This window comes from Lissotriton vulgaris, chromosome 11 (assembly GCF_964263255.1).
Source record: "Lissotriton vulgaris chromosome 11, aLisVul1.2, whole genome shotgun sequence".
NCBI lineage: Eukaryota > Metazoa > Chordata > Amphibia > Caudata > Salamandridae > Lissotriton > Lissotriton vulgaris.
In genome coordinates, this window is record NC_141699.1 from 722442617 (window position 1) to 722461319 (window position 18703).

Consider the following 18703-nt stretch of genomic DNA (forward strand, 5'->3'; position numbering starts at 1 on the left):
AGTGCATGAGTGTCCCAGTGGGTGTGTTCGTGAGTGTATGAGTGTCACAATGGGTGTGTGGGTGTCTGAGTACTGATTTTGGCCCGGTGACTCCATCCCTCTGGCCCTGGGCGATATGTGATGGAGGGAGGCATGGCTCCCCTCCCGGGCTGATTTTGGCTCCAGGGACCCCTTCCATGTGTCTATCAGTACCCTGGCCCAGCCAGGTCACCCAGTATGCATGATGGGGACAATGGGGGAGCCTTAAGGCCCATGCGGACACAGCCAACTCCCCATCTCCTGCAGGAGCCGGCATTGCTGCTTCACACACCGGGCTGCGGCAAATGTAGCTCCCTGTGTTCAGGAGAACAGTTTACTCTCTTTCCCTGCCGCATGCTTGTGGGTGGGGAAAGAAAAATAAACTTTGTGTCCAGCAGGAGGGAGCCCTGGAACCGGAGTGTTTTCTTGATTGTCAACTTCCACCAAGCAAAAGCAAACATATATGTCTTGGGATTGGACACCGCAGGACATAGCAGGAGCCGGCCCTGGAGGGTGTCAGTCCCCAGGGCCATTTATGGCTCAAGGAAGGGGCAAAGTGGGCCGCCGTCCTTTGCTGTTCATGGGCAGGACCCTGGTAGGTGGTGGTCCGAGGAGGGCTGCGAGGCCCCCCTCCCACTTCAAATCTGTTGTTGGCCCCAGGGGGGTGGTGGTCTTTGGGGCGTGGGGCTCCGGGCAGCCCTCCTTATGTTAAAGTTTTTTGCCCAGGAAGGTGGTGGCCCCTGGGGAATGGGGGGCAGTGCGTCCCCCTGCACAATTATTGTATTACACACGGGGAGGTGGTGGTCCCCAGGGCTTGAAACAGCCCAGGAGGGGGGTCTGTGTGGCCTTCTTCCATTAATGAAAGCCCCGGGGAGGTGGTGGTCCCCAGGGATCAAAGTGTCTCAGGATGGGGGCCCCATGCACCCCACTCCTAAAATGCTCCCGGGGTCCTTTTCAAAACAAGCATGGAAGCCCGCGCTTGATTTCTATTTTTTAAATTTTTCAGTGAATTCATGAATTTCGCATCAATTTAAAAAAAATAATTTGGGGGCGTGGCGAGGTCCCTATGGGACCAAGTTTAGGGAGTCAGGGTATTCCTGCCCAGCCCTCTCTTCTTTTTTTAATGTTTTTGTGGGACTCGGCTGATGCAGAGTCCCAAGATGACTGCCAACACTTCCTGTTTTAAGTGTTGGCACCCAATCAGAGATCAGCAGATTTCTGCACAAGCTTGTTATTGTTCGCAAGGACTTAGAGATCATAGGTAAACAAATTTTAATTTCCTTAAATTTCTCAACAACTACTGAACGGATTTACGGATTTACACCAAATAACAAAAGCACACTCTGCAGACCAAAAGCTAGCTGGCGACTTATTTTTTAAGGTAAAACAATAATATTAAAGAGTGTAATTTTAAGTAAGACAAACCTATTGGCTTTATTAAAGGATCAGAATACCCAAAGGAAGACTGGTATAATGGCTTTATCAAGGGGTCAGCGCCTCAACATTTATAAAGGAGACGTATTGGCGCTGTCAATAAATCGCAACAATAATTTATCAATATCCATATTGCAATGAATTCCCTTGTACACACGGTAATGCTAAATAATAATTATTGTCACCATTTTGTTAAAGTAAAGCATTTTTAATCAAAACAACCATGAACATGTCTTTGAGTTTTTTTTAACACTCCTCATGGCATAAAACGCAGCCATAGGATGAACCACAAGGGGTCCCCGCACTCCAGCTGATGAGCCTACAGCTCGAAGCCCAAAAAAAAAAAAAAAATGATAGCAAGCTATTCTGGGGTCATGTAGTCAATGACCCAGGAGACTTAGTGCAAGTTTTTTTTTTTGTATGTTCATGAGGGATTGCGTTCCCTGCAGCGTCCCACAACATCTACGAAAAATGCTTGGTGGTTCCGCTCATTTCATATTCATGCCCAAGTATTTTATTGTTTTTTTTTTTGGTTGGGTGCCTTGGTCCCACCTTGTATGAATGCATAATACACCGATAAGAGAAGAAACCAAACCAATATGACATACTCTGTGCTCAGGGACCATTAAGCATATCTAAAGAATACTGTGGCCATTGTTGGCCACAGTATTCTTTAGATATGCTTAATGGTCCCTGGGCAACATTAAAGAAAGCACTGACGACACCATGAAAAAGTAGACCTCCGCCCTTTGGCCATCTTGGATAGGTTGGTTCACACAAAGAGGACAACCCTTGCTGAATACATAATGTAGAGATAAACTCTATAACTGGGAGGTTACTTGCAAAGATAATTCTCAACGTTGGCTTCTTCATGAAAGCACTGAACAGAGAAGATACTTTAAAACAGTGCTGCACCTCAAACCTCGAGGTCCCCAGTCACAAACGCAGCATGCTGTGATCTCTGGACTTCAAGTCAAGTCAAGTCAAAGAATTTATATAGCGCACTACATACCCAGAGGGTCTCAAGGCGCTTAGGGAGGGGAGGAGGATTACTTGTCAAATATCCACGTTTTAAGTTGCTTTCTGAATGCTAGGTGGTTCTGGGTAAGGCGAAGGTAAGTGGGGAGTGAGTTCCATGTTTTAGCTGCCAGGTATGAGAAGGATCTGCCTCCCATGGTGGTCTTGTTGATGCGAGGTACAGTGGCGAGGGCTTGGCTGGAAGAACGTAGTTGGCGGGAGGGGGTGTAGAAGGACAGTCGTGAGTTGAGGCATTCTGGTCCGATGTCGTAGAGTGATTTGTGTGCGTGGGTTAGCAGTCGGAAAGTGATCCTCTTATTGACGGGTAGCCAGTGGAGGTCTTTCAGGTGACCAGAGATGTGTTCGTTACGCGGGATGTCTAATATGATCCTGGCTGAGGCGTTTTGGATTCGTTGGAGTTTCTTCTGGAGTTTAGCGGTAGTACCTGCGTAGAGGGTGTTTCCGTAGTCCAGTCGGCTCGTGACCAGAGCATGGGTGACTGTTTTTCTGGTTTCGGTGGGGATCCAGCGAAATGTTTTTTTGAGCATGCGAAGAATGTTGAAGCAGGATGAGGATACGGCGCTGACTTGTCTGTTCATTAAAAGTGAAGAATCCAGGATAACGCCTAGGTTCCGTGCGTGGTCTGTCGGGATGGGTGCTTTTCCAAGGGCTTCCGGCCACCAAGAGTCGTCCCATGCAGAGGGGGATGTACCTAAGATGAGGACTTCTGTTTTATCTGAGTTCAGTTTCAGACGGCTGTGTTTCATCCATTCGGCAACTTCTTTCATTCCTTCGTGTAGGTTAGTTTTGGCGGTGCTGGGGTCATTGGTGAGAGAAAGGATCAGTTGAGTGTCATCTGCGTAAGAGATGATGTTGAGGTTGTGTTGGCGGGCGATGGCCGCGGGGGGGCTCATGTATACGTTTAAGAGGGTGGGACTGAGTGAGGATCCTTGTGGAACGCCACAGATGACTTCAGTGGCCTCGGACTTGAATGGTGGAAGGCGGACTCTCTGGGTTCTTCCGGTGAGGAACGAGGTGATCCATTCAAGTGCTTTTCCTTGTATTCCGATGTTTCTGAGGCGTTGTAAAAGGGTGCTGTGGCAGACTGTGTCGAAGGCTGCAGAGAGGTCGAGGAGGATGAGTGCGACTGTGTCTCCATTGTCCAGTAGAGTTCGAATGTCGTCTGTTGCTGCGATGAGGGCGGTCTCAGTGCTGTGTTTTGTTCGGAAGCCAGACTGTGAGGAGTCGAGGGATTTGTTGGCTTCGAGGAAGGCGGCGAGCTGGTTGTTGACAGCTTTCTCGATGACTTTGGCCGGAAAAGGAAGGAGCGAGATGGGGCGGTAATTTTTGAGTTCGGTGGGGTCCGCTGTGGGTTTTTTCAGAAGGGCGGTGAGTTCAGCGTGTTTCCAGCTTTCCGGGAAGGTGGCGGAGTTGAAGGAGCAGTTGATGACGTCTCGGAGGTGCGGTGCTATGACAGAGTCTGCTTTGTTGAAGATGTGGTGAGGACATGGGTCTGTGGGGGATCCTGAGTGGATGGAATTCATCAGGCGGATGGTGTCCTCAGTGGAGATTGGGTTCCAGTCGTTAAGGGTGTTCAAGGGGGGAGAATGTTCAGCATATGGTTGGGTGGGTTGGTCTCCGGGTTGGTTGTCGAAGCTGTTGTGGATGTCTGCAATTTTGTTGTGGAAGAATAAAGCCAGGGAGTCGCAGAGGGCTTGAGAGGGGGTGATGTCTTTGGAGTTGGCCGAGGGATTGGTGAATTCCTTGACGATGTTGAAGAATTCCTTGCTGTTGTGGGCGTTGTTGTCTAGTCGATCCTTGAATGCTGTTTTCTTGGCCTTTCGGATTAGTTGGTGGTGTGTGCGGGTGGCGTTTTTGAAGGCGTCCTTGGTGCTAGTGGTTGGGTCTTTTTTCCAGGCCTTTTCAAGGGAGCGGCAGAGTTTCTTGGACTTCTTAAGATCATCGTTGAACCATGAGGCCTTCTTGCTGCCAGGTTTGCGTTGACGTTTTTTCAGTGGTGCTAGGATGTCGGCGGTGTTGGATAACCATAGGGTGAAGTTGGTGGCGGCTTGGTCTGGGTTAGAAGAGTGGGCTGGGGTGTTTAGAAGGAGCGATGAGGAGATCTGGTCGATGGTGATTTTGTTCCAGTTTCTTTGGAGAGTTGGTTGGGGGTTGTTGATGGGTTTCGGCTTGTTGTAGGTGAAGTGAACGCAGCTGTGGTCAGTCCAGAGGAGATCCGTAGTGTGGCTGAAGGAGACATGATTGCTGGAGGTGAAGATAGGGTCGAGTGTGTGACCTGCGATGTGGGTGGGGGAAGTGACCAGTTGTTTAAGTCCGAGGTTGGCGAGGTTGTCCAAGAGGGTGGTGGTGTTGCGGTCGTTGTTCTTTTCAAGGTGAAAGTTGAGGTCTCCCAGAAGGATGTAATTTTTGGAGGGGAGCGCGTGAGGAGTGATGAAGTCTGTGATGTCTTCACTGAATTTTGCGCGGGGTCCTGATGGTCTGTAGAGGAGGGTGCCTCTGAGTGTGGTCTTGGGGTCGATGTGGATCTGGAAGTGAAGGTGTTCAGAGTTGGCGAGGTTGACGTCAGAGCTGGTTGAGATGTGGATTGATTTTTTATGGACGATAGCGATTCCTCCTCCTGTGTGGCCGGTACGGTCCTTGCGTGTGATCTTATAATCTTCAGGGATGGCAATGGTGATGTCTGGGGCGGAGGAAGCGTTCATCCATGTTTCTGTTAGGAAGGGGACGTCTGGAGAGATGGTGTCTAGTAGATTCCATAGGTCAATGGCGTGTCTGTGGACCGATCGGGTGTTGAGAAGGATGCATTGTAGGTGGTTGGGGTCGGGAATCTGTGGTGTGGTCGTAGCGGAGATGTTGTTGGTGCCGATGAATTTGCAGGAGTAGCAAGAGAAAGGTCCATGGGTGTGTCCAGGAGCGGCTTGGACGCAGTTGGGGGCGCGACCGGGGTTAAGGGCTAGGAGGGTGGCGGCATCGTAGGTAATGCGGGAGGGCTGGGCAGCGCGAGAGGCAGGGGGTCTGGCGCTGGGCGCGGTCCAGGCGCGGACGGGCGTAGACGGGCTTACCTTTGGCGCACCTTCGGCGCGGGTTGGGCGCGGTCGCTGCGCGCGGGAACAACTGTCATATATGGATAGTCGAGGGGGAGGGGCGAGGGCGTCTCAGCTGAAGGCGGGGCGGGCACACGAGGACGACAACAACAATCAAAATGGAGGCGGAGGGGGGAGCACAGCGGAGCGCTAGAGGCAGACGCGCGACCAACGTGAAAACAGCAGTATTTATTAATTAAAGTGCAAATCAAGCAAAGCGGCGGTCAGGCAGACAGCAGGCAATATCAATTGACAATTTCTGAAGCAAAGCAGCGCTACGATACCAAATACCAGCAGGGGACACTGGGAGCGACCACTCAGCTCGAAGAGAGGAGCCAACTCAAACGCAAGCCCCTGCCAATCAAGAACTTCAACACCATCACACGTCGAAAGCCATGCATATACTGCATGGCTAACCAAACACAAGCTAATCGTCCACCATCTGACATAGTGACTGCTCACAAAATCCCTAAATTGGCACTAACAATGCTCATGAAATGACTGGTAGATTGTAGGAGCTCCTTCGCCAATGTGAACTCAACTGTAAAAATGATAAATGCAGAAGTTCAGCCTTAAGAAGAGACATTATTTGGATTTGGAGGGGTATTTATAGAGCGCAACGTTCGCTCCGGAGGGAGCATCATGGCGCTGAAAATTCTTGAAGCCAGGTCACAGAGAGAAAGGGGGAAGACTAGATGGATGCTTTGGTCCAGTCGTCGGAGAGATTAAAAACCCAAGTTTTAAGAAGTTTCCTAAAGGGTTTCTCAAGTGTCTGAAGTCTGAGGTGTCTCGGCATACTGTTCCAGGCTCTAATAGCCAGGGTGCTAAGGGTTTTTCCGCCTTTTGACTTCAGGTTGAACTTGGCGGAGATCATGAAGTTTTCATGAGAAGATGGGAGGGAACGGCTCGGATTGTAATGGGGGAAGCGTTTGGTAAGGTAAGAGGGGCCTGTTTTGTTAAAGGCTCGGAAAGCAACAGTGAGTATTTTAAAAAGTATTCTCTTGTGCAAGGGGAGCCAATGTAAGGTCTTCAGGGCTGAGGAGATTGAGGATTTGCGTGGGAGTTTTAAAACAAGGCGGGCGGCAGTGTGTAGAACACTTTGAAGTTTAGAGAGAGTGGACTTCTTGGTCCCTGCCAGAAGGCCGTTGCAGTAGTCCACACGTGAGAGTATGAGGGCTACTGTTACTGTCTTTCTAGAGTCGAGGGGGAGAAAATCAAAGAACTTTCTCAAGGATTTGATTATGCCGAAGCATTTTCCTGCTACGGACGTGACATGGTGGTCAAAAGAAAGGTCGGAGTCAAAAAGGACTCCGAGGTTCCGGGCAGAGGTGACGGTCTGGGGGGGAGCTACAGAGTTGTCAGGCCACCACAGGCAGGACAGAAGGAGGCATTCTTTCCAATGGGGAGGATCTCAGTTTTGTTTGAGTTACAACGGAGGTGGTTAGAGTCCATCCATTGGAAAACTGCAGTTAGGCAGTGTTTCAGATTGAGCTCTGCCTTGTTAGAATTGTCGTCAATGGGGATGATCAACTGAGTATCATCGGCATAAGAAGTGACAGTTATGCCGAATGATTCAATCAGTGTGAGAAGAGGGATGAGATAAATGTTAAAAAGGAGGGGACTTAAGATGGACCCTTGGGGGACTCCAGAGGATACCTTTTTCTCCTTGGATTGAAAGGAGCCCAAGGTGATGGTTTGGGACCTATCGCTAAGAAAAGATCTAATCCAAGACAGGGCTGAGTTGGTGATGCCGATGTCCATAAGTCTATTGATCAAGATGGCGTGGGATATGGTACCGAATGCTGCCGTAAGGTCAAGAAGGATCAGAATGGCCTTCTTCCTTTGGTCTTGTAGAGTCTTGATGGTGTCGGTCAGTTCGATTAGGGCGGTTTCAGTGGAATGTTTAGACCGGAAACCGGATTGCTGGGGATGGAGTATGTTGTGAGATTCTAGAAAGGTTTTAAGTTCTTTGTGTACTAGCTGTTCTGTTATTTTGCCCAAGGCAGGGAGGAGGGTAATAGGGCGGAGGTTGGTCAAGTCCGTTGGGGATTTGCTGGCTTTTTTCATCAGTGGCTTGACCACGCCTTTTTTCCATGAGAGGGGAACGGAGCCAGTGCTGAGAGACAGGTTGATGATATCATTGACGATAGGGTTGATCTCATCAATGATGAGATGGAGGATCTTAGGGGGGCAGGGGTCAGAGGGGGATCCGGATTTGCAGGAGAGGATCGCATCTTTGGACTGGGCCAGAGTCACCGGAGTGAAGTTTTTGAGACTGTTAGCATTCAGGCAAGGTTGGTCGGGGTCGAGGATTTTGTAAGTTGAAGGGGGAGGGGGACGTTTTTTTGAATGGAGGTGATTTTATCGTCAAAGTAGTCAGAAATTTTGTCACATAGCTCTTGGGAAGGGGGGATTTCAGTTTGGAGAGCTTTAGGGTGGGTGAAACACCTTTCAGAAGCAACTTGCACCCATGAGAAGACGGATATTGAAGGTGGAAACACACATGGACACCAACCAGAATGAAAGAAATAGGTCAACTGCACCAGGAGACTATGGACCTGGAAGACTGCAGACAGCATAAGGCTCATGGGTATACGAGAACAAGCCGTAAAATATAACATGCTAGCTGAATACCACCATTGATTCATCATTCAAGTTCAAAAAGGTGGACCAAGTCCTATCCCAAACTGCCTCCCACAGTACCTATCTTCAAAACATAATGGTCAAAGGCACAGGCAAGTGCTAATATTGTATCTTTTTCTAAAACTTTGCTTTTAACCCCACTGTCTTAAATACCTTGTCAATGGACCAGGGGCCTTTATTTGCGGCGTTTCGATTCCTATTCCACCACAGCTTGTGCCGATTGTGTGGAGGAAGCTTTCTTTACACAAGTTTCCTGGTTGCCTTAGCGAGCAGCAGTAAGTAGTCTGGCTGCTCCACACACATCACTTCCGGCCAGCTATATCAAGCTGAAGCTGGCGTCGACGTGCAGCGGGTGAGCCGATGGACCGCCGAAGGCTCACCAAAGTCAAGCCCATCTGAGCCTGCGGGAGCCAGGACCCCTGTTTATCCATCAGCGGATTTCAGGTATCCCCTAAGATTAGTCTACTCTTCTGAAATGCTGTATAACATAAAAAAATTAAATAGAGCAAATGCCCCTTCAGGGCCTTGCTGTAATAACACTTTCCCAGTACAACTAGAAGGCCCTGTGGCCTATCTTAATTGTAGATTTCACTGTACTCCTGAGCCCCTACAATAACTAACAAACCATCAGAGCCTAAAAGTGCTCATGAATATCTGTTAGCTGCTGCCCCAAGTGATTTACAAATGACTTCCCTATAGAGGATAAGTTCACTCCCAATGTGTCCAGGAGTTTTCTACCCCTTGTTAGGTCTCTGCCGTGGAGTGGAACTCTGGGACCTATTTTCCTCATTATTACCTGAAGTGGGCTTCCTTACAGAAACCTGGGTAAGTACTACCACTGTACCTGCCATTATGCTTGCACTACCTGAGAACTATAAAATACTTAAACTGGAAAGGGAAGACTTGAGGAGGTGTTGCCATTATGTTATCTTTAACAACTGTAACAAATTCTCATTACTTAATACTACTATGGAAGATTGGGCAGAAATATGCATATTAAAGCTTGAACTTTCTTCCGAAGTAAGCTGGAAAGACGCATTAGTATACTGCCCGCCAGGTCCAAAAAAAGTCTTGAGTCAACGCTTACTGGAATATATAGCACCCCATGTACTTGCAGCACAAAAATTTCTTTTGCTGGGAGACTTTAACTACCATGGGGAAGATTCCGCTAATTCAGAGACCAGTCAACTTTTTTTCCGATCTAGCAGCACTTGGAGTGCTCCAACAAGTTAGCAGAGCAACCCACGATGTAGGGCATACTATGGAATTTTACAAATTCCTCATCTTTAATTTGCGAATTGCCCAAACCATTGTCCTGGACAGACCACTCACTCATCTGATTTTAGATCGCTATGTATAACGAGAAAAATATCTCTAGACAGTGGCGGAAAATCACTCCTGATTCCATGGCCAATTTGCTGAAGGTCTCTGTCCCCTCAGAGAATCTGGATGTACAGCAAGTACTTTCTGACAATAACAGAGCTCTGGAGGAAGTTTCTGACAAAATAGCCCCTCTGAAATTGTATGGCAATTGGGCACATAGACCCCCACACTCCATCGTATTTGGCAGAATTAAAAATACAGAAAGCCTCCTGTAAGAGGCTAGAAAAACGATGGCACCGCACTAATAATGCAACCGATAAGGATAACGTTTCCTTAAATCTATACCACTGTAACTTCAAGATTGCCCGTGAATTATTTATATCTAATCAAATCGCAGAGGCCAAAAACTCCTCGAAGCCCTTTCCAATGTGCTCAATACTCTCATTAATCTTGAAGCATGCTCCCAAGAAATAAATGTGTCACAAACTCTTTGTGACTGCTTAGCCCATTTTGAAGATAAAATCAAAAAGATCTATCAACATTTTTACAATCCACTTGATCAGGCTTGCGAGGACCGCAACTTTGGTGCACCCCCCTCTAATTGTGCTACCAGACTAAGTAGACTTGAAAGCTCTGCTCGGAGTCAATTAAAAAAATCCTTGTATTAATTAAGTCAGGCTCTCCCTTGGCTGTCTGCCCACCCAAAATATTGTCCGACTACTCTAATATGCTCGCCCCTTCAATCTGCTCCCTGTTTAATCTATCTATCAACACAGGAAAATTCCCATCAACCTGGAAGGCAAATCAGGTCAGACCTATAAAAAAAAGCCAATCTGGCATTGACCAATTTTGCCATTTATCGAGCCAATTCCTTGCTTTCCCTACTGTGGGAGATACTGGAAAAACATAAATAAGTAACATGTCTGGAGACAAAAAAATCTTAGATCCATCACAGTCTGGTTTTAGAACATCACATAGCACAGAGACAGCTCTGGCAGCAGTCACTATACACATTAGATGCTCTCTCAATGCCAATTTACCATCCATAGGACTGGACTTGTCCATAGCGTTTGACATTGTATCTCACCCTAGGTTACTTGGTAGGCTTCATGAGGTAGGTATACACAGAAAAGTGCTACAATTTCTCAGATTTTCTATCCAACCGGACCCAAACGATTATTTTGGGTTCCTATAAATCTCGTACCATCACACGGGATAGGGGGGTACCCCAGGGCTCATGTCTTAGCCCAACACTTTTAAACATCTATGTTGCCCCCCCTAGTCAAAATTGTCAGAGCCTTTGGCTTTGAGATCTTATCAGATGCAGATGATACTCAGCTTCTAATTTCCCCAGATAGTACTCAAAACCAAAGAATCCTTCTCTGTCGAGATGAAAGCTATTGCCACCTGGATGACTGAAAACGGTCTGTAGTTAAATGCAGCAAAAACAGAGATTATGCTGTTTGAGAAGGCCCAACAGCTATAGAATTCTGATTGGTGGCCCTGAGACATTGGTATGGCCCCCTCATCCAAACTAGTAGTCAAAAACGTAGGATCTGGATGGATCAATCTCTCACCATGAAAAATCAGGTTGTATCCACTGTAGGCACATGCTTCCATATGATGCGGTTGCTGAGAAGAGCCATTCCTCTATTACCACTTACAGCAAGGAAAACTTCAGTCCAGGTGCTGGTCATTAGCCATCTGGATTATGGGAATGCTCTCTTGGCCTTAGCAAATGAGTTTGTAATCTCCCCTCTAAAGCAGCTTCCTCTGCTCTTCTTCGTGCTCTACACTGACTACCGGTGAAAAACAGAATGGGCCTTCCTATTTATCGTCAAAGCTCACCAGCTACTCCCCTCCAAGACTTTTAAGATCTTCTGACAAAGCATTGCTAAGGGCCCCTAGGGTCAGGAAGTCTCGGTCAGGTGGCAGCTGGTTCTCTTTCCTAGGTCCATTTTATTGGAATAAGCTGCCTCTTCAAATGCGAATTTGCAAGGGTCATTTGCTAATTAAGAAATTACTTAAGACCAACTTATCTTAACTCGTTTAGTTCAGCTTTTTCAGGGCATACATGCTGAAATACCTCTTCCGGGGTGATTGGCACACATAATCAATTCTAGTAATATAACATATCATGGCCTGCTGAGTACCAACGGGCAAGGCAGATCATCCTAGTGGCAAAGAAACATGGGGCCATATTATCAAAAAAGGGCGATACATTATCGCCGGTTTTATCAGCAGGAAACTGCCTCTAAAGCGGCGATAATGGGCTTGATAATATGCCCTTGTGAATTCCCATAGAAGCCCAGGTTAACACCATAACCTGGGCTTCTATGGGAATTCACAAGGGCATATTATCAAGCCCATTATCGCCGCTTTAGCGTCAGTTTCCTGTGGATAAAAGCGGCGATAATGTATCGCCCTTTCTTTATAATATGGCCCATAATCTGTACAATTTGAAAATAGCCACATTTTCTTCACAGTGGACTTTCCTGTAGCTATGAACATCAACAGGAAACATCTCACAGCCCTACGACCTAGATTGTGGAAGAGAGACATAAAATACGGACTTTTTGAGTCCGCAATCATGATTATCATGTTTCAAGGCTGCATGATTGAATACTATGAACCAGGAGTGCTGGAATCTTCTCTGAACGAGTTAGACAATGCCAAAATAGACACAACACAAGAGGAGACTAACTCTCTGGATAAACAGCCCACAACCTAGAGATCCGGTGAGAGAAGGCTCATTGGACCATGAAGAAAGTAGGTGATGTCTAAAGGTAATGCAGAGGGGTCCCAAAAAGCAAGCATGTTCACAAAGCCCACAGCAGGAATGGACAAGTAGAGGTTACCCCCTAAAAACCTGATCAAGACACCTCTTTGGGACTGGCTATGTATCTCTGCACCATATCCTCATTTAATTTACTTTATGATTCACAGACCCAGAGAATGTAATTGTGGAATTTGGAATATACCCTGTGATGGCCTTACTATGGGTTAGAACTTTTGCCACAGAAGAAATCCCACATACATTGTTTACATCATAGAGCACCTGATCTAAAACACACACATGCCCCTTCTTCTGTATTTCTCTTAAAGCAACACTTTTTATAGCCGTTTGAAAACAGAACGCTGCAGAGAGGCACCACAGCTCCACTATTGCAGGTAGTAGACTACCTTTACCCTCATGGATGATAGATTTAGGGCCTCATTTATGGCATTTTGGCGTAGGGCAGCGTAGCAAGGCACTTTGCTGCACTGCCCTACGCCAAAGCAAAAGGGCAGGAATGCACTGCATTTAAGCATACGGTGCATTCCGGTCCTTTCTGCCTGAACTGGTGCCATTTTGACTGCCTAGTGTCAGCATCGTCTTACTCATGATTTAAGTGCCCGCTAAAAGCCACACAGGGTGGCTTTGCGTGGTTCAGAAATCTTTTTGAGAGCCCTGCGTCCTGTATGTACCACCTTACATGGTGCACAATTGATGCAGAGTTCTCATAAATAAGTGCTCTCTTCACCTGGCTGTCAGATCAAGGAGCCAGGCATCCACATTTTACCCAACCATTGTGTTTTGCTCTCTACAGATGACGGACTAAACCCAGAAACACGTGTCTAGAGATAACAGCACTACCTGCACCAACTTTGGTGAAAGACTACTGCAACTTTGAAAGTAAGCGAACTGCATTTACCAGGATGCAATTGGGTGAACTGTGCTGGGATGAGAGACAGTGTGCTCCCCACTCCCTGCATTGTGTTAGGCTACTTGACAATTCTTATTCAACATTTTAATGAGTAACATTAGACATCTACCTTCCCACTACTGAGTGAGCTGGCCAGATCGCTCTAACCCACTATCGCAAAACCCAGTGCACCATCCAACGATTCCATCCCCAACGCGCAATATAATTAACTAAATAACACTAACCCATATCAATATAGACTACTTTCACCCCCAGCCATGGATACTATTTGCAACTTAAAACCCATTCTGCCCGATCAGCCCACAACGCTCATGACTAAATGAAACCACAACCATGGAAAGCGTAATAGGTAAGGTCCCTCAGTGCCCAAGGCTTAACAAATTTTGTGAAGAGGAAAAAAATACTAACATTCCTAGGCCATCGGAAACTGGACATACTTCTCCTACAGGAAACCCACCTTAAGCAGAAGAGAGTGAGAAATTTAAACTGGAGTGCTTAGACGTGGCTCTGTATGCCTGTGCTGCACCCCAAGGCAGGAGCAAACTTGTAGACACGTCAAGCCCAAGAAAAATGAGCAGTAACAAAAGTCACTTCCTTTTAAACTAATACACACCTAGTCTGACATAGACAGGAGGTACATATTTGCTAAACTTCATATACATGGAGGGCTCCTTATTGTGGGCTCTATATATGCCACAGTATACGATAAGTCCAAATTTATCTCCAATAGCAGCCAATTATTTACATCCTACGGTTCCACCAGAGTTGTAATGGAAGGGGATTGGAATGTAACAATTGACCGCATCTTGAACAGCCTAGGCAATACCACAACCTTCATCATAATAGAAACAGGTATGCCTGCTCAGATGTCTACCATGAAAGCACTACAATGTAAAAAAAAGTTAGAGTTCCTCAAGTGGGGTGCGTTCTCAACAATGTCCATGTAACCAGCACGGACACTGTTAAGAAAGTACCCCACTCAAGCAAGGCACAAAACAAAGGATTGTTGCCCCAACTATATAATAAGATGACTCTACCAGGTGGAGTGTAAAAGGCCATCAGAGGAAGGATTTCTAAACTGCTATTATGAAAGTGGAAAGAACACAAACACAGAGAGAGCTTACAGATACTGCCTATAAATATGGGGAAAGTCTGTGGGGATTAAAATTCCTGCCTGAGTGCTTGAAAATATATGATATATGGAAACTGATCTTTTCCGGATAATGGATTAATAATTTAAACTCCACTGACAAAAAACTTTAGTTGAATGGCCAGGTAAAAACGTATGTCCAGCTGTTCATCTGCTACAAAATATCAGGTCCACATTTGTTGTGTGAAGTATTATTTTTAATCTAAAAAAGATAATTTTTTTAATTTAGTCAGGAAGAAGGTGGATTTTATAGATCTTCTCCACCGATACGTGTTGATGAAATATTGTGACGTGATTGACTGGTACTGGTCATTCTCATATGAGAATCAATCATTTTCATGAATGTTCAGTGTCATATGTAGTGGAATTATACTTATTAAAATACATATTAATTGCTCTACAGACATTTTTCCTTTAAATGTTGTATAGTTTATGTTTCTAAATGTTTGTATTTAATAGGCTTTAAAAACTGTTACATTCATTATATTTTTCTATCAGATTAAAGGTATGCATATTTTTCTAGCACTGTGCCATTAATATTTGCTGTATCTTTGATTAGGGGATTTATTCTGTACATTTGTTGGACTGAGTGTGTGTTGAAAAGTGTGCATTTTAGACTTAGGAGAGCATATACTAGTCTGGTTTGACAGATCTATCACCTTGATCTAAGGGGCTACTTTCTATTTTCTGACAGTACAATATTTTCCCAATCAAAGATAGGATGAACCAAGATTTTCAAGGTTGTACACGACATTGATCAATCATTGTTTCTCATAAAGTAGCTCCTCAACATTGCATTCAAGGTGGGAAACAGGACTTTAAACTGAATTCCAAGAAGGACATAATACTGGAAAACTATAACAAGGGACTGAGGGAATTCCAATCAGAGTATAGCTTCTTCAAAATCCTCCATTAATGGGACTGGTCACCATCGAAGCTTTAAGAAGCTAAACTAAGAAAGGACTTCCAGCAGGAATGTACCAAGTCTTGTCTACTTTTGATGACATAACCTTTCCACAGCAAGCACACATATTCGGGTGTCAATGAAGGAAGCTCAGAGTCTTGTAGTCACTCCAGGGAGGAGTAAATGTCCCCTAGAGACCGGCCTGTCGCATTCAATGACACCTCTCTCTGGAAGGTGACTTTTTTGAACTACGGAGGAAGGCACGTACATGTCGAAATACCGTCTGCAGCTCTATTAGGTAAAATAATTAATTTTGTTTTTTTGTGAACGGTAGGTGAAGGGGTTAGAGGAGTTCGTGGCACAGGGCACTTTATTCAATCTGGAGTATAATGTATTAGTGCAGGTTGAAAAGAAGGGGGGTTACAATTTGGGAAGAGCAAACTGTTGGTGATATGATTTTCATGGATTAAGCACTTTGTGCTATTTATGTATTTTTGTTAATGGGAGCCCTCTCGAGGTGGGTTACGAGGGAGATTATGGTCATACATTCGAATGATGTCTGTTGATGTTATGATTTCTGGCATTAGGCACGCTGTTCATGTACTTTTCTCTGATTTCTTGTAGCACACTTGACGAAGAACTTGGGGGCTTCTTAACAAGTTCTTTATCTCCACTTTTTTGGTTTTAAAAGTCAAAGAAGAGGAGATAAAAACATCGCTCTATCAACAACAGGGTGCTAACATGCAAAATCGCATGTTAGCACCCTTTTTCACTACGCTTCCCTTTGCATCTCTAATGAGATCCAAAGTGGGCGTTCCAGAGCAAAATAATAGGAGAAATGTCGCTAAGCGACATTTCTCCTGTTATCAAGCTTCACGCTAACTCTGTTAGAGACAAAAAAAGCAGCGCTAACCACGGTTAACGCTGATTTTTTACATCTGCTAATTTTCAGATTTAGCCATGTTATCCAATGGGAGGTGGATTACATGGCGAAGTCCACCATGAGATAGCAACAAGGATATCCCTATCCTTGTAGTTTTATCGCTGCATTACCAGCAATAACCTCCCAAAATGCCTTTATCGCTGGATTTTTTATTGCCTAGGCGGTTAGCGTTGTTAATAACGCGATAACCAGGTGATATTATCCAGCGATAGCATTAATTTTCCCTGTTCCTTGTTAATATGCCCCAAATAAATTCGAAATGCATTGGGTTAATTTACTGTGTTGGCTCTAAAAACCGGTTGATAGCATGTGTCTATGTTTAAACTTGGATTAGCAGCATACGATATTTGAAAATGCGGAATAAAGCATTCAAATTCAACCTGTCTCTGTAGCGATCTAACATGAAATATATGGATTACTCCATAGAAATGTATAATGTGGGATTATTTTGGGATTACTTTGGTTAAGGAAGAAAAAAATGTGGTTTACTCAAGAGGAAAAGTTCCTAATTTTCGCAGTGCAGCAGCTGGGTCGCCACTGTCGCCCTTTTGGCAGTATCTTTGGACATGCTGTGTTTGGACAGTCACAGCGCTGTTTTGCACACAGAACTTTGGCAGTTAAAGCAAGACTTACCTATTCACTAAGGGAAGGAGTGCACTTGTTCTTCTACACTTGCATCATAACTAATAGCCAGCATGTTTTATTCTTTATTTCTTGAGTATTTTTTTTCTATCGTCTGTCTGTATCATCTTTTCCACATAAGAGACAATTTTACAAATTCAGATTTATTAATGCAGAATGTGCCCGGGCTGTAACTGATTTGGGAGCATGGCATGTCTCAGCTCTAACAGGAAGGAACCCCACAGATGCATATTATCTCTGGGGAAAATATGGATTACTAGGTTCATATAGTCTGCCCACTCTTTCCCATCTACTATATAATTGCATCCCATGCTTTACCTGATTGAAGCAGAGACTTTGTGTTCCAATGTGGTTGGACTACTAAAATGCTCAGAGATATCCTGCCACAATATTGAGCTTTAAATATTGCACTAGGAAAGTATTGTAGCAAGAATATTAACTACCAAAATATTGTAAAGGTACGTATATTATAGGTTTGCATTCACTATACCTCGCTTGCGCCAAGTATACAACCTTTGACAATATACATACAGCTTCAAGGTGCCTAGATATGAGTTAAGAATAGTAAATCCACACTTCCCTTCCCAATGTTTTGGTACTTGACATTTTGGCTATTTTCTTTTCTTACCATGATGTTTTTGTGCTCCGTACAACCACTAATGAAAGCAGTAAAGTACCAAGGTGTGCACACATTGATACAATGTTGAAGAAATTCTACTATAGACAGCAGTGAAGTCATGCTACTGTTGAGAAAATGTACTTGTGAATAACTGGATTACTTACAAATGTTCAAGGGGCCACCTCACACATCTGGTTACTTACTATTATGTTGACCCTGCTCTTGAGACAGACATCTGTTTTCCTTAATAAACCAATAAATCTAATCTCCTACCCTCTGCCTATTGACATGGATGAAATGTCATGTCTGTCCATCAAATCTCCTGTAAGTATAAAGCTAATCCAACATGTCAGGCAACTCATTTTTGATGAGAGGGAAGAAAGTAATAGTGGAAGGATTATGGACCCATGAGTAATAAAGAATACCAGTCGGTAAAGTATTCCGGGACCACTCACTTGTCCCATTCCTTTGAATGTGCCCAGAAATCTAACTCCTGGCAGGAACCATGCACACAATAATTCACATAACACATGAAATTACGTATTAAATGCAAATTTATTTCACTAGCAACCACATCTTGAACCCTCGATGGTGCTGAACAGATGATAGGATCAAAATTACATCTATACCTTCTCCTCCCCCATCTGCCAAACACTCTTCTATAAGGATGAAAGTGGAAGGCAGAGAGCATCCATGTGGCTGCCCTGCAGATGATCTGAAATAGAACTCCCATACACATTTGGCCATGAAGTGCACATGCTGGTCAAACAACTTCCTTAGACAGCTTGTAGGCGATCCCTACTTTTAACAGAATATTCCATGCTGTCCTCATTCCTCCACCTACAAAAGCAAGTGAAGCCAAACATTCAGGGAGGAAGAGAAAAGCCAAGAAACCTCTGAAACACAACAACTCACCTCCCTGTCTATGCATCAATTTGGATGGAGGCCCTGACATGTTCGTATGACTTAAGGATGGACAGACGCTTGGACTTCTGTATCCCTGAATCTATTTCTCCGGACAATGCTTTATTTATGCTGGAGAAGCACATTTTCTGCTAAGCATTTTCTGCACACTAATTTCCACTCAGAATGGGGGCCCTGTAGGTACTCATACTACTGTAATGACCCACTTATCATTCATTGCTACTTGACGGGTTAATCTGGCTTGCCAATACATTCTTGTGGAACTAGAAGCCACC